Source organism: Apodemus sylvaticus, chromosome 3 (assembly GCF_947179515.1).
Source record: "Apodemus sylvaticus chromosome 3, mApoSyl1.1, whole genome shotgun sequence".
Classification (NCBI taxonomy): Eukaryota; Metazoa; Chordata; class Mammalia; order Rodentia; family Muridae; genus Apodemus; species Apodemus sylvaticus.
Window position 1 is genome coordinate 58494147 of NC_067474.1, and position 18619 is coordinate 58512765.

An 18619-nucleotide genomic window follows, 5' to 3' on the forward strand; every position below is an offset into this window, starting at 1 on the left:
GAGATCGTGGAAGCTTGCGGTTAGCCAGAAGGTGCCGAGCAAATGCACACCAGTGTTGCCCACATAGTTCTTTAATAGCTGCAAATAATGACGGAAGACGCGGGAACTTAACAGAAGGTTAATGGCCTGCCCAAATGCTTGTGATGTCTTTATCAAGCGCACGCATAATTAGATTATCTCAAGCATCAGTAACAACCCTCACACATCACAGAGCACTCCGAAAAACCAAGTTTAGGTTCTTGGGGAACCTTGGTCACCTGCCACCTGCTCAGATCATTTGTTTCATCGTTACTGCTGTCCCGACAGGGTCTCCTGGACTCCACCCAGGCCGCCTACAAACACACTATTTAGCTGAGGCTACCCTGGAGTTCCTGGATCCTTCTGCCTCTACCTCCCAAGTGCCCGGATCTCGGGCGTGCAGCCCCTCCCCCACCCAGCTTCTGCGGGACTTCAGATCCTGTCAGCTCTAGCCAGCACCTGAGGCAGGAAGGAACTCCAGGCTGGCCTGAGCTTTTTCTGTCCGGGAGATGATAAGAAGCAGCTGTCCTCAGATTACTGCCATCCTCCCCGCCATGATTCAACCGTTCAGCTTGCGGCAGCCACTGCGCGGTGGATGAATGTCTTTCTAAATTCAATCACTCAAAAATAAATACATCGCAGTAGCCTCATTAAGCAAAAATTGGATGCAAGGAGAGGATGGGACCGGCTGATAGGAAATGAGAAAGAAGCAGGATATTTCAAAGCTGAACATTTATTTGCCCTTCAGAAGCCTCTTCCAGGCCTTTGACACATCGAGTTAAATTTATGCTTATGCACGTGGTACTCTTTTCCCCAAAGAGAGCTTTTCCACCCCAATGGCAGATGATAAAATTATAATATATAGATCCATGTAAGGTAGTCAAACAGTCATGTAAAATCAGCACATACACAGATCCTATGTAGTGCACAGATCCTTAGTATTCATTATCTTGCTCATTCAGTAAATGATTCAGGTGTTTTAAAGCCTGTGCGCACAGCAGACTCTGCAGTCGGTGCCGAGCAGCTCTTAAATTAGATGCATTCATGCATGCATCCACCAGGACACACAAGCTGAGACCGATTCCGCACTGTGTCCTGTGCGTGTGCCATTGGAGGCACCTCTATCAACCAGACAGTGGGAAAGATGCTTAGAATGGAGGTGGTACAGGCTGAACACTGAACACTGCACTGTGGAGGTCAGCACGGAAGGTATCACAGAAAGGATAATGACGGGAGCGCGAGATTACGCGCGCAACAGGTGCTTTAGCTCTGTAAGAAAAGAGAAGCACCCAGGGTCTCAGAGATGGCTCAGTTAGCAAAGTGCCAGCCACGCAAGCTTGAGGAGTACGTGAGTTCAGATCTCCAGCACCCATGTAAAAGTGGGGTGTGGCAGCAAGAGTCTAGAGCCCCGGAGCTGGGGGTGGTATTAGGGAGCCAGGCAGACCCTTGGAGCTCATTAGTCAAAAGGATAAGCTACAGATTTGATGAGAGACTGCGTCTCAATAATTAAGTTGGAACGCAATAGAAGTGGACGCTGGTTGTCAACCTCTGGCTTGCACATGCGCATGCGCACAAAAGCAAGAAAGTCTGTGAAGCGTTTCAGAGTAGACTTAGGTAGGAGAAGGAACAAAAAATGAAAATGAACTTTGTTTGTTTGTTTTTTCAAAGGAATCAAGAATGGGAACCAGGATGTGCAGCGCAATGGCTGGCTATGAGTTGTGTGGGTTGGGGATGGAAGGCTCAAGGGATGGGAGCTAGTTAGGAGACAGACCATCAGAGAGGCTGAGGCCTGGGACAGACAGGACCCAAGGTACACTTGTGGCCTATAAATGCTGGCGTTAGGACAAGGATCATGGGGGACACTGCTTGTGGACTTGCTTCTCATCCTTCAGGGTGCTTCTTTATACACCCAGGGTTGCCTGTCCAGGGTTGGGGCCAGCAGCCTGGGCTGGGCTCTCCTCTACCTATAAGCATACCTATATCCCTGTCTCGGAAAACCAAAAAGAAGGAGGAGGAGGAGGAAGAAGGAGGAAGAGGAGGAAAGGAGGAGGAGGAAGAGGAGGAGGAAGAAGAAGAAAAAAAGAAGAAGAAGAAAAGAAGAGAAAGAAAAAGAAAGAAAGAAAGAAAGAAAGAAAGAAAGAAAGAAAGAAAGAAAGAAAGAAAGAAAGAAAGAAGGAAGGAAGGAAGGAAGGAAGGAAGGAAGGAAAGAAAGAAGGAAAGAAAGAAGGAAAGAAAGAAAGACAGACATTGCCACAGGCTAATCTGATGGAGGCATTTTTTTTTTCAGGTGAGGTTCCTTCCTTCCAAAGAACTCTAGCTTGTGTCAAGTTGACAAAGACAAACCAGTATAGCTGTCCTCTGGGAGATGGGTTTGGTTTTATAGATCAGGGCTCCGAGAGGTGTTTGTAGTTCAGTCTCAACAGGATGAAGAATCTGAGATGACTCAGCAGACTTTAATGAAGGAGCTACTTCTGGAGGCATAGGCAGGGCCCAGAGCATCAACCAGGCTGTGGGGCACCCAGAGATTAGCAAGAGTAGGAAGAGCATTCCTGGTTTCCAGTGAGAGCTGGTCCCAGCCGGAGGGTCACCAGGCAGGAGCCGAGGTGGGGGAAGGGCAAAGAGGGGATGAGCAGCCCTGCATCTCTTAGGCTGTGCCTTTTTATAGCCCACTGGCTCCTTTCACTGGCAAAACACACTTGGCAAGGTGACCTGGTGATTACAGACGCGCCATAGGACAGAGCAAGAGAAACAAAATATACAAGGAACCTCCCATAATAAAAATAGAAACACACTATGACCCACCTATACCACTGCTGCACATATAACTCAGGGGTTGGGATTCAGATCGGGGACAAGTGTCTGAAGTGCCTATTTAATTACCAAAACGGCCCTGGCCTCCAGGTTCTCCCAGCATCCCCAGTCTCTACCTGTCACTGGGTATGGTTGGTATGCCCTGAACTTGCCAGCCCAGGGGCTGGCTTCCACTTCCCCAGAGGTTCTTCCCTATATAATCATATTCTCTCTCTCTCTCTCTCTCTCTCTCTCTCTCTCTCTCTCTCTCTCTCTCTCTCTCTCTCCCTCCTCCCTTGTCTCCCTCTGCATGGCAACTTCCTTGACCTTGTTCCTTGGGACGGGTGAACCCACTCAAGAGCTGCATCCAATGAACCTGCCTTTAAATCTTTTAATTTGGTTTAAATTGGCTCACTTTGTCAGCGGGGGACACCCATCATCAAAGACTCTGTATCTTCCCACAGAGAGAGTTGCACATCCACGTTAATGGCGGCTGAATCCACAGTCACAGGGAATCAGCCTCCATGTCCATCAACAGATGACTGGAAAATGAAAATGTCTCACGTATACACGATGGGATTTTATTCAGCCATAAATAAAAATGAAATAATGAAGCACAGGGAATGGATAAATCTTTCAACTAAGTGAGGTAACCCAGACCCATGAAGATACCCCCCATGTTCTCTCTCATGTGTGAATCCCCAAACTTAATGTTTACATATGTGCATCTGTGGTGTGAATTTGGTGTAGACCATGAAACTAGCAAAGGGTCCCTGAGAGGGAGGAAAATTTGTTGAGGAAGGGTGGGAAAGGTAAAAGAACCCAGGGGAAGGAAAGCAAAGAAAGGCTACTGGGGGTAAAATCAGAAGAGGGGGTGGAGGGGGCTTGATAAAACGAGTTATATTTGAAAGTGATATGATGAAACAATACTTTGTACGCTAATTAAAATACGAGTATTAGGCTGGAGAGATGGCTCAGCAGTTAAGAGCACCGACTGTTTTTTCAAAAGTCCTGAGTTCAAATCCCAGAAACCTTATGGTGGCTCACAACCATCTGTAATGGGATCCGATGCCCTTCTGGTGTGTGTGAAGACAGCTACAGTGTACTCACATACATAAAATAAATAAATAATAAAAATAAATAAATAAATAAAATATGAGTATTTAAAAGTAAATATTGAAGGCTTTCAACTATATCTATATTTATATCTATCTATCTATCTATCTATCTATCTATCTACAATAAGGGACACAAATGGACACTAATTAAAGCTCTCCATTATGCTGTAATTTAGACACTGATGCCTTGAAGCATCTTGACTAGGGATTTTAGACAGAGGGGTTTCCAGTGTGGTAGTGTCTTAGTCGGGGTTTCTATTGCTGCACAAACATCATGACCAAGAAGCAAGTTGGGGAGGAAAGGGTTTATTGAGCTTACACTTCCACGTTGCAGTTCATCACTAAAGGAAGTCAGGACTGGAACTCAAGCAGGTCAGGAAGCAGGAGCTGATGCAGAGGACATGGAGGGATGTTTCTTATTGGTTTGCTTCCCCTGGCTTGCTCAGCCTGCTTTCTAATAGAACCTAAGACTACCAGCCCAGGGATGGTACCACCCACAAGGGGCCCTCCCCCCTTAATCACTAATTGAGAAAATGCCCCACAGCTGGATCTCATGGAGGCACTTCCCCAACAGAAGCTCCTTTCTTTGTGATAGCTCCAGCCTGTGTCAAGTTGACACACAAAACCAGCCAGTACAGGTAGTGATCACTGATAAAAACTAGTAATAAAATCTAAATAGTGAAACATGAGTCCAGGCTTGGGCCTGTAGTTTAGCTGTTGGATTTCACTTCATTTGTAGATTGATGACATTAGTTCAGTCTCTACTCTAAGGTCACCCTAAAACTAAGGAGGATACAACACTGTCTTTTAAATTCACTTTTGACATGAGTCACTAAAAGGATTGGAGCATGGCTTCTTCTCTGTATTTTTGCAGAGCTGCATCTTGCTAGCACAGGGTGTGGCCCGGCCGGAGGCCTGCGTAGACAGTCCCAGCATCGAAGGCACTTTATTCCAAGCACTCAGTCTTCCTCCACAGTCCATGCACAATCTCTCTCACGTTGCCACTTTGAATGGTTTGCATGCTTAAACTCCCTACCCTTCAACAACACAGTCCTCTGGAGTCTTTAACGTGACTCATGGGAGGCCTTCATATTCTGGAATGACACCTGGTTAGTGACTTTGACCAATAAACAAGGTCTAAACGTTAGGTTCCTTGTAGGGAAGCTTCCTGGTTTCCCTTCAGAGCCTAGAACACAACACACACTGATTTGGAGGAGATGACAAGCCCTTCACAGCAGTTGGAAGTTTCTAAATCCCATGTGAGGAACAACTCAGCTCTTCAACTGTAATTGCTTTTCTTGGTTTGATCCTCAGGGACAGGCAGACAGGCTGGTTCTGTCTCTAATGCCAGGGATTTTGTTTCCTTGATGCAGAGCTGTTTGGCGGGTGGGATACAGTCAGAGAACGCCCTGCTGGGAAGTCATATGAGGGAAAGCCAGTGTCTTGTTTGCTGCGAACCATAGAGAGAATTTGGCACCCTCAGGCATCCATCCTCCTGTTTCCTCGGTCTTAGACTTGAGCATAAATAAATGAAGTGAGCCCCCGGCTTTCCACTCCGGACCTAAGGCAGTTTCTCTAAATCACTGGTTCTCAACCTGTGAGCCGAGACCCCTTGGCGTCACCTAAGCCTGTTGGAAAACACAGATATTTTCATTATGATTCATAACAGTATCAAAATTACAGTTTTGGAGTAGCAACAAAAATAATTTTGTGGTTAGAGGTCAGCACAACAGGGGGAACTGTGTTAAAGGGTCACAGCATTAGGACAGTTGAGGACCACGGCACTAGAGCCTTAGGATCAGGAGACATGGTAGAAAGACTTGAAGACAGTGCAGGTGTAAGGCACAGAGAAAAGAAAACTCAAGTGTTGTTGTGATGTCCATTTCCCCTATGCAGCCATTTCAGACAGTGGGCTGGGGGCGATTCCTTCAGATAGGGTACTTCCTTGAGTTGGGAGCACGGTGCACTGCGTGGTTGATCCTCAAGTCAGCGAGGCATCCCATCTCCCAATTGCTGCAAATGCAAGTGATGGGCCCTGCTGCTCACCTGCTCTATCAGAATCTCTAAAGATCCCAGCTTCCCACGTGCACTGAGTTTGAGAAGCACTGGTTCAGGTCCCTGTGGCCTGGTCTTCCTTCTCTCTCGTGTAATAGAGAGCCACACATAATTAGACTTCTGTAGTTAGTGCCAGGCTTTCTACCTTCCGGGCCACCTTTGCTCTATTTACCCAGGATGATTTTCTCCAGCTCTCTCTCTCTCAGTGCCATCAGAGACACTGAATGCCTAAGCCCCTGGCCTGATCTCTTGCACAGCCCAATGTCTCTTGCCTTTCACTTTCTTGGTTCAAAGGCCACATTTAGTGCAAACACTGCTCCTTCCTTTCTTTTCTTTTTCCATCTCCCTCTTCCTCAAATTCTGAAATAGCTCTCCCAACAAAAAGACATGTTTTGTTCTTGTTATTTCTGGCACCATCCCACATCATTGAGTCTTAAGAGTCAGGGTTAGAGCCGGGCAGTGGTGGCGCACGCCTTTAATCCCAGCACTTAGGAGGCAGAGGCAGGCGGATTTCTGAGTTCGAGGCCAGCCTGGTCTACAGAGTGAGTTCCAGGACAGTCAGGGCTATACAGAGAAACCCTGTTTCAAAGGACAAGAAAAAAAAAATCAACAACAACAACAAAGAGTTAGGGTTATATGGGCAAGGGGCACATATCTACAGGCACAGCACTAAGGAGCAGAGGCAGGAGGATTGTGAGTATAAGGCCATCTTGGGATACATAGCAAGACACTCCCTGTTCAGGGCTGGAGGGAGTGTCAGAGTCCTTTGCTTTCTGCAGTGTCTTTGTTGGATTATTTTCATATTAAATAGCTAAAATATATTTTGCCTAGTGGGTTACTCCTAATCTCTTTCATTTGGGGGATTCTGGGTGGCTAAGGATAGGTACTCTAGTGTTGTGACAAAGTTGCCAGGCTATGACTGGAAAAGTCTATGCTGGTTACAAAGTAACAGCTCAAGACTGAGAGTCTCCTACAGTCCAAGCGGCCCTAAATTCAGCTCAATTAGACTAACATTAACTGAGTGACTAAGCAATGAATAAGACGAGTACCAGGTGCCCAGAGAATACTGACTGACAAAAGAAAAAGCCTCAGACAAAACAACAACAACAACAAAACCAAAACAAGACACCAACAAAAGCTATGATTGACAGGAACTAAGGAAGGAGAAACGAGGCAGACTCCATTGCATACAAGAGACTCCTGAAAAATTGAGTAAATGGAAAAAAAAAAAAAAAGAATTTCCAAACTAGCAAGCCATCTCTTGTGCACCCTACTATCTACTTGCTGTGAACTGGAATCACACAGAAGTTTACTGAGCCTTGGTGTGGGGCTGTGTGCTCTGCTCCACCGAGGCCCTGTCCTCTCCCTTTGCCTCTGTGGTAATGGATGGGGCAGCGGCGGTGGGGTGTTTTACCAGAAAATGTGAAGACACTTGGACTCGGGACAAAAGAGAACTTGTAAACATATCTTAGTCTTTGGGGAAATCTTCCTGCAAATTGCTCTGAAAGATGTAGACATAGAGAGGGAGAAGGAGAGAAGGGGGAGGAAGGAGAAATGAAAAATTTAAAGCAAACAAATAATTGACTTAGATTAGATAGCTTGTTTCATTAATTAGCCTCATAGTCTAAGGATTCTCTTGTTTATTAGCATCTGGGTTTAAATTTTAAGTATAAATCAAATCACGTAGGTTTAAAGTGCTTATCAAATCGCTCTTGCTCCTTGCAGGGTTTGCTTCTTTGGGAAGGCAATTTGAGGTAGGTGAAGAGACCTAGGCTCCGGCAATTGCTCACAATCTTAGTATATGGAGTTTGCAAGCTCCTCCCCCTTTTAGTGTTCCAGGTTCTTTCGTGTGATGTGAAGTTTGAACCTGATCCCAGAGTGTGGATGTGTGGTGCCTCGGCCAGCATCAGCATCCAATAGCAACTTGCCAGAAATGTGGACCACAAAATCATGTAGACTTCTGTCAGAAACTCTGGGGTGGGGCCTGACAATCTGCCTTTTATGAAGCCCCCGGCCAAGTTTGAGACACATGGAACTAGTCATTGTGTTTTCTGTAAATTAAATTGAAGCCTCTACAAAGCAGTTGTAGAGAACCAGGCCGACATTGGGACTCTGAGCCACCAATTCCAGCTGCCGGAATTGGGTATAACTGGGGCTGTTTCATAGGGAGAGGGTAGGGTCCTTTTCTCAGCAGACACACTTCAGGCCTGCTTGTGCGTTTGTTCAGAAAACATTTGACACCTGATGATCTCGGAAAAGTAATAAAGCCTCACAGGAAAACTTAAACTTTATATCTAGTTTAAAGTTTGGTGCTTTAAAAAGACAACAACCAACACCAGTGTCTTACTGTGTAGACTAGGCTGGCCTCAAACTTGGCAATCCTCCTGCCGCAGCATCTTGAGAGCTGGGATCACAGGCATGTGCCGTTGTTGTCTGCTCAGCCTGGCTCTTCTTTTTCTGTAACGATGAGCAGTCTTACCCTCTGAGTAAATCAAGAGCTTCGTTTCTCTTTTATAGTTATTTCAACAAGCATTTTGAGGCCTCATTGCCCTTGGTAGCTGGTTGCAAATATTATCATTGCTATTACTACTACTACTATTCTGAGACAGTCTCACTAGGTAGCTCTGGCTGATCTGGAATTCACTATAAAGATCAGGTTGGCCTAATTCTCAGAGGCATCTGCCTCTGCCTCCAGAGTGCTGGGACTGAAAGTGTGTGCAGCCACACCCAGCCTGACTTTGTCTTTTGTTTGTTTTGTATTGTTTTTGGATTTGGTTTTTTGGATTTTGGACAGGGTTTCTCTGTATAGCCCTGGCTGCCCTGGAACTCACTCTGTAGACCAGGCTGGCCTCAAACTCAGAAATCTGCCTGCCTCAGCCTCCCAAAGTGCGGGGATTACAGGTGTGCGCCACCGCCTGGCTTTGACTTTATCTTATTACAAACATCCACAGTTCTTTGCATGTGTGAAACGTGTGTTCACTAAGAAAAAAATACACACAAGCAAACATCAAAACCTAAATAAAACACATCACACAAAAATAATGTGAAGTTTTAGAGATCACACACCTGTGTTTGCACAATGGACAATTCTCCCTATGTGTGTGAGTTCCTTCCGCACTTTACATGTGTTACTATATGATGTGGAATGAATATATTTCCAGGCATGTGTCTGGAACTTTCAGACACATTTCAGAAAAATGAACCTGAAAAAAGGTCACACCCCAGGGAAGACACTGGTGTCAGTGAAAGTGCTTAAACCAGGCATTTCTGGGAAATTAAGGCAAAGGTGAAGATACAACAGGAAGCACTCATGGAAAGAGAGCAGCACCGATTTCCATGTCAGAGAAGGTTTCCTGGCAGAAGCACAGAGCCAAGGCAGGCGCGGCTGCAGGGTGCCTCTGCTTCTGCTGCACAATCGCAGGCCTGCTCCTTGCTCTTATCTCTTCTTTATGCCCTTCCAATTCATTTGCTCTTCCTGTGGTTTCTTCAGGGCACCAGGAGGCAAACTCTGGTACTTGGGAAGAACAGTGAGAGCTCCTTATTGCTAAGTCATGTCTCTCTATCTCTATCTCTATTTATATCTATACAGATAGAGAGAAATGGCTCAGTAATGTACAGATATTTGTGTATATACTTACTATATTATATAACATATTACATTTATTATAAAATATAATGCAGTCATATATAATTTTTAATATACAGTGTAGTCATATTTTTAAATATAAATTCATATATATTTCAGTTTTATGTATGCATTTGTGATGGTTTGAGTGAAAATGGCTCCCACAGGCTCACAGGGAGTGGCACTATTAGGAGGGTGACCTTGTTGGAGGAAGTATGTCATGGGGGGGGGGGCTTTGAAATGCTCAAGCCAGCCCGGCTGTGGTGCACGCCTGTAATCCCAGCACTTGGGAGGGAGAGGCAGGTGGATTTCTGAGTGCGAGGCCAGCCTGGTCTACAGAGTGAGTTCCAGGACAGTCAGGGCTACACAGAGGAACCCTGTCTCGAAAAACAAACAAACAAACAAACAAACAAACAAACAAACAAAAAAAAGAAAAAAACAAAAGAAAAACAAAAACAAAAACAAGACACACTCAAGCCAGGCCCAGGGCCGCTCTCTTCCTGCTGCCTGCCAGAACAGATGTAGAACTTCAGCTCCTTCTCCAGCACCATGTCTGCCTGCACGCTGCCATGCTTCCTACCATGATGACAATGGATTAAGTCTTTGAACTGTAAGCCATTCCCAACTAAATGCTTCTTTTATAAGACTTGCCATGGTCATGATATCAATTCACAGCAAGAAAGCCCCAACTAAAACAGTATATTGTGTGTAAACTCTCTCTCTCTCTCTCTCTCTCTCTCTCTCTCTCTCTCTCTCTCTCTCTCTCTCTCATGTACAGTTACCTGCAGAGGCCAGAAGAGAGCGCCAGATCCTCTGGAGCTAGAGTTAGCGTATGGTTGTGGGCCACCCAACATGGGTGCTGGAGACTGAACTGGGGGCCTCGGGAAGAGCAGTAAGCTCCCAATGTTTGAGCTGTCTCTGCAGACACTAGTACATCTTTAGACACAACGATTTCCTCCTGCAGCCTGTGGTCTATCTTGCAAAGGACAGCCTATATCTGCCTTTGGTGTGTTTTGTGGTTTCTCTTCATTTTCTTCAGAAGTGTACATCACAGGGCAATCCGAGGTTCTCAAGTAAGAAGTAACTGGTTGGTCCTTGAGGCCCTGGTGTTATTAATGCTGGAAGAAGTAGTTTCCTCTGGGTAGCTTGGCTGCTTCTAAGCAGTGAGTCATATTCTAGAAGCCAGTGTAGTGAGTTGAAGACTCCTCAGATTCACATCCTGACCCCAAGGTGGTCACATTCTAGCAGACATAACACAAACACCAACAATTACAATGTAACGTGCTAAGTGCTGTAATAGAGGAAAATTGAAACTCTAACAGAAGGGATAAATTAAGTCTGTCTGGGTTTAAAGGGCGTGGCTTCATGGAGGTGATAACATGGGCTGGCTCTTTTTTTGTTTGTTTGTTTTCCCAGATAGGGTTTCTCTGTGTAGCTCTGGCTGTACTGGAACTCACTCTGTAGACCAGGCTGGCCTCAAACTCAGAAAGGGCTAACTCTTTAAAAAGAAGAGAAGGCTGCTGCCTGTGTGGCGATCCCCACCTTTAATCCCAGCCCTTAGGTGTCAGAGGCAAGTGGATCTCTGTGAGTTAAGGCCAGCCTGGTCTATCATCTACTGAGTTCTGGGACAGTCAGGAATCCGTAGTGAGACAAGAAGGTAAACGGGGTAGGGAGGACAGAAAAAATGAATGGAAGAAGGGAGGGAAGGAGAAAGAAAGGGAGGGAGGGAGAGAGAGAAAGAGGGAGGAGGGAGGCAGGGAGGGAGGGATAAAAGAGGCAGAAGGGATTACTGTATGAAAAATGAGAGACAGTACATCGAGTGCGAAAGCACTTACAGGGATGCTGGGGATGCTGTTCAGTTGAAAGCACGCGTGCACGGATGCGTGCGTTTGCTTCCCCCACCCCTGCACCCCGGGTGTGGTGCCGTGTGCCTGCCTGCGATGCCAGCATTTGCGAGGCAAGAAGAGCAGGAGCAAGTCCGAGACCCGCCTTGGGGTGCATAAGCCTGTTTTTTGTTTTTATTGTTTGTTTTTTAAAAGCATTTAGGATAGACTTGTGGTAAGTATATTATACTTCAACAACAGACAATTTAAAAAAAAATAAAGGAAAGTGCTCAGACCGGGCAGTGGTGGCACACGCCTTTAATCCCAATACTTGGGAGGCAGAGGCAGGCCAAGTTCTGAGTTGGAGGCAGCCTGATCTACATAAAGTTCCAGGACAGCCAGGGCTACACAGAGAAACCCAGTTTCAAAAAACAAAAAAATGAAAGTGCTCAGACGTTGGGGAACAGCGTGAAAATCTTTCCTGAAGCAGGGGAGTTCACGTGTGAATGATGAGGAACGCAGAAACGTTCGGCTGTAACCAGGCGATGTGATTCCTATGTCATTGTGAATTTAACGGGGTGGGGCGGACTTTCTGGAGATGGGAAAGCCACAGTGGAGGTGTGTGTGGGGGGGGGAGGTGTGTGTGTGTGGGGGGAGGTGTGTGTGTGTGGGGGAGGTGTGTGTGTGTGTGGGGAGGTGTGTGTGTGTGTGTGGGAGGTCTGGGGGGGAGGCGGGGAAGCTGTGGAGCTTGTAGGAAGAGTGGCTGTCACCTACCACTAAACGTAAATCATATTTTATTGACAACTGAGTCGGGAAAGATGCCGGATGAGCTAGATAGCTTATGTTAACTGAGAACGAGAAGCACGTCAGTCTGTCAGAAGAGACAGAACACCTCTACTGCAGTAAACTCGGAAGTGTTCCAAGGGCCAGTGACATGGCTCACAGGCTACAGGCAATTGCCACCAAGCCTGGGTTCACCCAGGAACCCATGTGCTGGCTCCATCTGCCTTCCTCCTTCCTTCCCCTCTTTCTTTCTTTCCTTCTTTCTCTCCCTTCTCTTTCTCTCTCTCTTTCTTGCTTCCTTCCTTCTTCCTTCTCTGCCTCTTCTCTCTCTCTTTCTTTCTTTTCCTTGTCAACTTAATACAAACCTAGACATATCTGGGACACGGAAATCTTTTTATATATATATATATATTTTTTTTTTATTTAAACCTTAATTGTGAAAAGTGACTACATCAAACTGTCCTATAGACAAGTCTATGGGGGGCAGGACATCTTCTTGATTAATGATTGATATGGGAGGACCCACACCTCTAAGGGCAGTGCCATCTCTGGGCAAAGATTGGGGTATAAAAGAAATCAAACCAAGTAAGCCAGGGAGCTCCGGCCAGTAAGCAGCATTGCTCCGTGGTCTGTGCTCCTGTTCCTGTCTCAGGGTTCCTGCCCTGACTTCCCTCGGTGATGGACTGTAAATTGTAAGATAAACTAAACCTTTTCTTCTGCAAGTTACTTTTGGTCATGGTGTTTTACATAGCTGTGATAGCACTCCCATGGTGGCCTACCACCATCCGTGACTCCAGTTTCAGGGGATCTGATGCTCTCTTCTGACCTCTGAGGGTGCCAGGCACGCATCTCATTGGCCTCATTTTGAAACATTTTTAACTATGAAAATATGTTTATTCTTTTTTTTCTGCATGGTTGGTAATTTAGCTGCAGCAAAGCAGGTGGCAAACAGTTTCCCTAGAATAGTGAAAATGCCAATGTGTCATCCTGACTCTTCAAACACTACTGCCAGTGTGACTGTGGACAAATGACATCTCATTTTAATTTGTGCTTTAAATGAACCGCACGGTCCATATTCTGGCTGTCCCCTGTGGCTAGCCTCAGCTTTTTGACTTTCACCAACTTTGAAGCACTCAAGAGTTCTTTACCTGTCCTCTCTAAAGAGAAACCATATCATAAATCTTTAATGTTCAAAGTGGAATTTGTGTGTTGTCTAGGGAAGACAGAAGAGGCAAATCACACTGTCCTGGGTTCACCCAGGAACCCATGTGCTGGCTCCATCTGCCTTCCTCCTTCCTTCCCCTCTTTCTTTCTTTCCTTCTTTCTCTCCCTTCTCTCTCTTTCTCTCTCTCTTTCTTGCTTCCTTCCTTCTTCCTTCTCTGCCTGTATTTGACATAAAACCTAATTCCTCATTAGACATTTCTGTTAGCTCATAAACTCTTGTTTGGATTGGTTGGTCAGTCATTATTTTTTTTCATTGTAAAAAAATAAAAGTAAAATTGCATATAAAAATCACTCAGCAGATCATGATGACATACCTGGTAGTCAGTAGTTGGGAGGCTGAGGCCTGGAAACTTTGAGGCCACAGAGAAATCTTGTCTTAAAACAGCAACACAGAAATCCAGGAGGTGGTAGCACTCAACTTTAATTCCAGCACTCAGGAGGCAGAGGCAGGCAGATCTCTGAGTTTGAGGCCAGCCTAGTCTACAGAGTGAATGAATACTGGGACAGCGTTTGCTTCCCAGAGAAACCTTGCCTCAAATACCAAAAACCAAACCAAACAAACAAAACCAAAACCAAACCAACCAAACAAAAAAACCAGTAACAGATTTCACGGAGTGGGTAGGTGTGTCCCAACATGTGTGGAGGTCAAAGGTCAACTTCCTGGAGTTAGAGGTGCTTTGCTTCAGTGCTAAGTTTGATGGTAATGCTTATCACAAATGTTTTACTCAGTTTTTGGTTACTGTAACAAGTACCTTAGAGAAATCAGCATATATTGTGGTTAGCCCAGGGCTTGTATTTTGATGCTAATTCCATTCCTCAGAGGGGCTGCAGATGAGGAGTTGCCTGGTGAACCTCCTCCCCACCTTAACTTTTCAAATAAAGGCTTGAGCCAATGATTGGGCAGGAGGAAGGGGGAGGAGCTGAGGGTTTGGGGGAGGAGAAAAGGATGGAGTGGGGGTTGGGGAGCGACCGAGGATCAACAGGATGGAGAAGAGGATAGACCGAGAGACCTCAGAGAGAGGAAGGCTGGTGGCCTGGAGAAACCACATGGGATTATATAGATGGAAATAGAGTAGTGTAGTGGAAGATCTGCCCAATCTAGGCTTATAGCTTGTTTTGTTACTGATTGAGTTGAGATTTCTTTTACCAGGGATTTGGGTTGGAAACAAAGTAGCAACAAACATACAAAAAGAAAAGGTTTATTTTGGCCAGAGCTTTGGAGGTGTCACTCAGTGCTATGAGCTTGGATGCTTTGTGCCTGTGGCATGTCTGGTAAGATTGGTGGCAGGGAAAAGCTTACTTCATGATGTGGAATGTGATGGCTGTTCCCAGTTGTCAGCTGGACTACATCTGAAATAAACTACAATCCAGAATTGGAGGGCTCACCTGGCATGGAGATCTTGAGGCATAGTGGCCATGAGAAGCTTAGGTCCAGGCAAGGTTGTACACACCTTTAGTCTTTGGAGACTGAAGCAAGCAGTTCTCTGAGTTCAAGGGCAGCCTGGGACAAAGCAAGTTCGAGATCCAGGTGTGGTGGTACACTCCTTTAATCTGGGCCACACCTTCTGCTGGAGGCCTACATAAGGACATTGGAAGAAGGAAGATTTGTTCTTTTTCGCCTGCTTGCACTTCCTTGCCAGCACATCTGTTGGAACTTCCTTCTACAGAAGACCAGCTGACACAACTAGCCTCATGGGACTGAGCAGCTACTAGACTCTTGGATTTCCCGTTCACAGCTGACCATTGTTGGGTTAATTGGACTACAGACTGTAAGTCATCACAATAAATTCCCTCAAATTAGAGAAACATTCCTTAAGTTCTGTGACTCTACAGAACCCTGGCTAAGCATGGAGTGAAAGAAAAAGGGACGCCTGTCCTAACTAAATCCCCGTAGAAGGCAACTCCCAGTGACCTAAAACCTGTTGGCTCCCACCATTCAAGGTAGCCAATACCTGCTACTAATGCCAAGCTGGGACCAAAACTTTAACATGTAGCCTTTGGGGAACATTTCAGATCCAAACTATATCAGATGTTAAACTTTATCAAATTCCCTATCCGTGTCTAGATAAGCATATGGTTTTTTTGCTTTTTTAGTTTGCTGATAAGTTATATTTATTGATTTCCAAATGTTAGACCAGCCTTGTGTGCCCAAAGTAAGCCTGGCTGAATCATGAGTTATTATTATTACTATTTAAAATTTAAAATTTTTATTATTTTTGTGTATGAGTATTTGCCCGCATGTACATATAGCATGTGTGTGCCTGGTGACCTGGTGACTGTGGAAGACAGAAGAGGCTGTCAGATGGTTTCGAGTAGTGCCATGTGGTTGCTGGGAATTGAGCCTGGATCCTTTGGAAGAACAGCCAGTGCTCTTAACTGCTGATCCATCTCTCCAGCCCCTTACTATTTATAAAAACGCTTTCATTTTTAGTTGTTTCCGTGTCTGTCTCTGTGGGGGCATGTGCACGTGAGTGTTGATGTTGTGAGGGGCCAGCAAAGGGCATCCGAATCCCTGGAGCCAGAGTTATGGGTGGGAGCCACCTGACATGAGTCCTGGTGGCCACCTCACATCCTCAGCAAGAGCATGTGCTGTAAGCTCTCAGCCAACTCCAGCTTCTGGCATCTTTTTTTTTTTTTTTTCCCTAGACCTCCATGCTATATGGTCCAGGCTGGTCTTGAACTCACTGCTCTTTCTCATCTGTTAGAGTGCTGGTGTCACACACCACACTTAGCCTGAATAACTTCTTCTATTGTTACATTTCCAGTTCAGTTCCCCTTCCTTCTCCCGTATATGATACTTCACTATCTCTGGCTTTCAATGCTTTGGAATTTTCTCCAATTTTTCCTTGTCTCTATGTAAGAAAATTAGCTTTTTTCTGGCTCCTTAAAGCATACTGTTCATATCTATCCTACCCCTTAAAACTAATGTAACCAATGGGTCTGCTTAGAACGGAGATGAGAGAGTTACAGCCTTTTTATTCATTTAGAGATCTTATTGTGAATTATTTATCTATTTTATTGGATAGTTATCTGATTCTTATTTATTTATAAGAGCTCTTGATTAAATCAAACCTCTATGAAATTATTTCTATGGAGTAGCAAGACAAGGCAGCTTTCCTGTGGCCTGAACCAATGATGCAGAGGCAAAATTTACAGAATGTGAGGGTGAGGTCTTGGCCACATTTATATCCTTTGTTCTCAGATACACACTGATCTTTGTGGTTGTTTGAGACAGTTTCATTCTCTTTCTTTAAAACTTGTTTATTATTATTAGTGTGATGTGTGTGGTTCTGTGTACCTACATACTATGTCACACACATCAAAGCTCGGCAACAAGCCTTTACCTGCTGATGGGACTACAGACCCCAGACTGGAAATGCCGGATCCGAGAAGAGCTCAGAGGCGAGAAAGGGTGATGGCAGAGAAAAGCCTGGGAGTCAGAGCAGGTCGGACCAACAAGGTGGCTCAGAACACTATGGGGACGCACCACACCACCTGAGACTCAACCACAAACCAAAGTCTAGTCTCGCTGGCCTGGCTCTGGTGAGGGAGGCTTGCCCTGCTCAAGTTTCTGCTGTTGCTAAAGAAGGATCTTAGTTAGGGTTTTATTGCTGTGAACAGACACCATGACCAAGGCAACCCTTTTTTTTTTTTTTTGAGACAGGGTTTCTCTGTATAGCCCTGGCTGTCCTGGAACTCACTCTGTAGACCAGGCTGGCCTCGAACTCAGAAATCTGCCTGCCTCTGCCTCCCAAGTGCTGGGATTACAGGCGTGCACCACCACGCCCAGCTCCCAAGGCAACTCTTATGAGGATAACTTTTAAATTGGGGTTGGCTCATAGTTTCAGAGGTTCAGTCCATTATCACCAAGGCAGGAGCACGGCAGCATCCAGACGGGCATGGCACGGAGGAGCTGAGAGTTCTATATCTTCATCTGAAGGCTGCTAGTGGAAGACTGGCTTCCAGGCAGCTAGGATGAGGGTCTTAAAGCCCAGGCCCACAGTGACACACCTACTCCAACAGGGCCACACCTTCTAATAGTGGCACTCCCTGGACAAAGCATATACAACCCATCACAGGAAGCATTCTTTATATGTCCTGCTCCTGCCTGTCCCTTAGGACTCTGCCATTGGGTTCTGAGTCCAGAGCATGGCAACTCTGGAACCTTTCTTGATAAGCCCCCGAGCCCTGCTCACCGTGTGCCGACAGAAGGGTAGACTGACTCCAGAACAGGAGCCTTGCTGCTCTGGACTCTTGGGCTTCCTGGAGACTGAACTTGAGAACTTGAGTTACAGCTATGAGTTACTGTGTGGGTACTAGGAATTGAAACTGGGGCCTCTAGAAGAGTAGCCTGTGTTCTTAACCACTGAGCCATCTCTCCAGTCCTCAATTTAATTTCTTTGAAAGTATTCTTCTGAGTTCTTTTCTCTTTGTGGCGTGTTTGTTTGTTTGTTTGTTTGTTTATTTATCCATCCATCCATCCATCCATCCATCTATCCATCCATTCATTTATTGACTTTTTAGAGACAGGGTTTCTCTGTATAGCCCTGGCTGTCCTGGAATTCACTCTGTAGATCAGGCTGGCCTCTAACTCAGAAATCTGCCTCCCTCTGCCTTTCACTTGCTGGGATTAAAGGCGTGTGCCACCACCGCCTGAGTGTTTATTTTTGGGGCAGGTTCTCATTCTGTAGCTCAGAATAGCCTAGAATTCACTATATAACCTATGCTTGTCTCAAACTTATGGCAATCCTCTTGTCTTAGCCTGTTGTATTCTAGGTTCTGGGCATGAGCCACTGCTGGCTGGCTTCTCTCATGTTAGAGATTATACTTTGTGGGGTTTTTTAAATAATTTTATCACCCAATTCTATACCCCTAGAGTGTGTGTATGTGTGTGTGTGTGTGTATAATATATATATATATGTATATATATATATATATTGTATATATGTATGTATATATGTATGTTTGTTTGTATGTATGTATGTATGTATGTATGTATATGTATATATGTATATATAGTTGTATGCAGTGTGTATAATAATAATAATTGAAGAAGAGGTTATAGATTTGAGAGGTAATAGGGAGACAACACAAGAGAAGTTGAGGGTAGAGGGAAGGGTAGAAATGATTTAAGTATAGTATTCCTGTTTGAAATTCACCCCAAACCATTTGAACCATGGTTT